The sequence below is a fragment of the Micromys minutus genome (assembly GCF_963924665.1).
Source record: "Micromys minutus genome assembly, contig: SCAFFOLD_47, whole genome shotgun sequence".
In the NCBI taxonomy this organism is placed as follows: Eukaryota; Metazoa; Chordata; class Mammalia; order Rodentia; family Muridae; genus Micromys; species Micromys minutus.
Window position 1 is genome coordinate 2,068,156 of NW_027667133.1, and position 3,813 is coordinate 2,071,968.

Here is a 3,813-nt window from a genome sequence, read left to right on the forward strand (position 1 = left end):
TTTTGCCACAAAATATGTGAAATTTCTCCAATTTTGCCGCAAAATAAGGAAAATTTCTGAAATTTTGCCCCAAAATAAGTGAAATTTCTGAGTTTTCGCCTAAAATAAGGAGAATTTCTGTCATTTTGCCCCAACATATGGGAATTTATGCATTTTTGCCCCACAATTAGGGGAATTTCTGCAATTTTGCTCCAAAATAATGGGAATTTCTGCTTTTTTGCCCGAAAATAAGGGGAATGTGTACCTTCTGCCACAAAAAAAATTAATTTCTTCATTTTGCCCCAAAATAAGAGGAATTTCTGGCTTTTTTTCCTCAAAATAAGTAAAATATCTGCCTTTTTACCCAAAAATAAACGGAATTTCTGTCTTTTTGCCCCAAAATAAAAGGAATTTAGGAATTATGCCCTGAAATAAGTGAAATTTCTGCAATTTTGCCCCAAAATAAGGGAAATTTCTGGAATTTTGCCCCAAAATAAGTTGAATTTCTGAGTTTTGCCTCAACATAAAGAGAATTTCTGTCTTTTGCCCCAACATATAGGGAATTTCTGTTTTATTGCCCCACAATTAGAAGAATTTCTGCAATTTTGCTCCATAATACGGAGAATTTTTGCCTTTTTGCGCGAAAATAAAAAGAATGCATACCTTTTTACCATAATAAAGGGAAATTTCTTCATTTTTGCTCCAAAATAAAAGGAATTTCTGCTTTTTTGCCTCTAAATAAGCGGAATTTCTGTCTTTTTCCTAAAAACAAAGAGAATTTCTGTCTTTTTTGCCCCAAAATAAAGAAAATTTTTGACTTATTACCCTGAAGTAAGTGAAATTTCTGCAATATTGCCCCAAAATAAGGGAAATTTCTGCCTTTTTGCTCCCATATAAAAAAAATTTTCCGCCTTTTTACCTCAAAATAAGGGGAATTTCTGCATTTTTGCCACAAAATATTAGGAATTTCTGCCTTTTTGCCGAAAAATAAGGTAAATTTCTGCCTTTTTTCTCTGAAATAAGTGAAATTTCTGCAATTTTGCACCAAAATAAGTGAAATTTCTGCAATTTTGCCCCAAAATAAGGGAAATTTCTGGAATTTTGCCCCAAAATAAGTGGAATTTCTGAGTTTTGCCTCAAAATAAAAAAAATTTCTGTCTTTTTGCCCTAACATATAGGAAATTTCTGCCTTTTTGCCCCACAATTAGGGGAATTTCTGCAATTTTGCTCCAAAATACGGGGAATTTCTTCCTTTTTGCCCGAAAATGAGAAGAATGCATACCTTTTTGCCATAAAAAAGAGAAATTTCTTCATTTTTGCTCCAAAATAATGGGAATTTCTGCATTTTTGCCTCTAAATAAGCGGAATTTCTGTCTTTTTCCCAAAATACAAAGGGAATTTCTGTCTTTTTTGCCCCAAAGTAACGAAAATTTTTGACATATTACCCTGAAGTAAGTGAAATTTCTGCAATATTGCACCAAAATAAGGGAAATTTCTGCCTTTTTGCCCCCATATAAAAGGAATTTCTGCCTTTTTACCTCAAAATAAGGGGAATTACTGCATTTTTGCCACAAAATATTAGGAATTTCTTCCTTTTTGCAGAAAAGTAAGGTAAATTTCTGCCTTTTTTCCCTGAAATAAGTGAAATTTTGCACCAAAATAAGTGAAATTTCTGCAATTTTGCCCCAAAATAAGGGAAATTTCTGGAATTTTGCCCCAAAATAAGTGGAATTTCTGAGTTTTGCCCCAAAATAAGGAGGATTTCTGTCTTTTTGCCTTAACATATAGGGAATTTTTGCCTTTTTGCCCCACAATTAGGGGAATTTCTGCAATTTTGCTCCAAAATAAGGGAATTTCTCTTTTTTGGCCCGAAAATAAGGGGAATGTATACCTTTTGCCACAAAAAATAGAAATTTCTTCATTACTGCATTTTTGCCCCAAAATATGGGAAATTTCTGCCTTTTTGCCCCAAAATAAGAAAAAAATTCTGCAACTTTGTAGCAAAATAAAAGAAATTACTGCCTTTTTGCTTCCAAATAAGAAAATTTCTGCTTTTTTTTCTGAAATAAGTGAAATTTCTGCAATTTTGCTTCAAAATAAGTGAAATTTCTGAATTTTGCCCACAAATAAGGGAAATTTCTGGAATTTTGCCCGAATAAAGTGGTATTTCTGAGTTTTGCCCCAAAATAAAGAGAATTTCTGTCTTTTTGCCTAAACATATAGGAAATTTCTGCCTTTATGTAACAAAAATAAAAGTAATTTTATTTTTGAAATTTTGTAACAAAATAAAAGTAATTTCTGCATTTTTGCCCCTAAATAAGAGAAATTTCTGCGTTTTTTCCCTGAAATAATTGAAATTTCTGTAATTTTGCCCCAAAATAGATAGATTTCTGCAATTTTGCCCCAAAATTAAGGAAATTTCTGGAATTTTGCCCCAAAATAAGGAGAATTCTGACTTTTGCCCTGAAATAAGGAGAATTTCTGTCTTTTTGCCCCAAAATAATGTGAATTTCTGCATTTTTCCTCAAAATTAGGGGAATATGTGCAATTTTGCTTCAAAATTCGGGCAATTTCTGCCTTATTGAACCAAAATGAAGGGAATTTATGCATTTTAGCACCAATATAAGGGGAAATTCTTAAATTTTGCTCCAAAATACGGGGAATTTCTGCCTTATTTTCCGAAATGAAGTGGAATTTCTGCCTTTTTGCCCTGAAATATTTGAAATTTCCACAATTTTACCCCAAAATAAGAGGAATTTCTGTTTTTGGCCCCAAAATTAAGAGAATTTCTGCATTTTGCCCCCAAATAAGGCAAATTTCTGACTTTTTGCCCTGAAATAAGTGAAATTTCTGCAATTTTGCCCCAAAATAAGTCAAATTTCTGCAATTTTGCCCACAAATAAGGGAAATTTCTAAAATTTTGCCCCAAAATAAGTGGAATTTCTGAGTTTTGCCCCAAAATAAAGAGAATTTCTGTCTTTTTGCCTCAACATATAGGAAATTTCTGCCTTTTTGCCCCACAATTAGAGGAATTTCCGGAATTTTGCTCAAAAATATGGGGAATTATTACTTTTTAACACGAAAATAAGGGGAATGTATACCTTTTGCCACAAAAAAGGGAAATTTCTTTATTTTTGCCCCAAAATTAGCGGAATTTCTGCCTTTTTACCTCAAAATAAGTGAAATTTCTGACTTTTATCCAAAAATAAACGCAATTTCTGTCATTTTGCCTCAAAATAAAAGGAATTTTTGAATTATACCCTGAAATAAGTGAAATTTCTGCAATTTTGCCTTAAAATAAAAGAAATTTCTGCCTTTTTTCCACAAAATAAAGGGAATTTCTGTCTTTTTGCCCCAAAATAATGGAAATTTCTGCCTTTTTACCCCCAAATAAGGGGAACTTCAGCCTTTTTACCTCAAAATAATGAGAATTTTTGCATTTTTGCCACAAAATATTAAGAATTTCTGCCATTGTTCTCCAAAATACAAAAAATTTCTGCCTTTTTTCCCTGAAATAAGTGAAATTTCTGCAATTTTGCCACAAAATAAGTGAAATTTCTCCAATTTTGCTCCAAAATAAGGGAAACTTCTGGAATTTTGCCCCAAAATAAGTGAAATTTCTGAGTTTTCCCCTAAAATAAAAAGAATTTCTGTCTTTTTGCCCCAAAATATAGGGAATTTCTGCATTTTTGCCCCACAATTATGGGAATTTCTGCAATTTTGCTCCAAAATACTGGGAATTTCTGCTTTTTGCCCGAAAATAAGGAGAATGTATACCTTTTGCCACAAAAAAGGGAAATTTCTTCATTTTGCCCCAAAATAAGAGGAATTTCT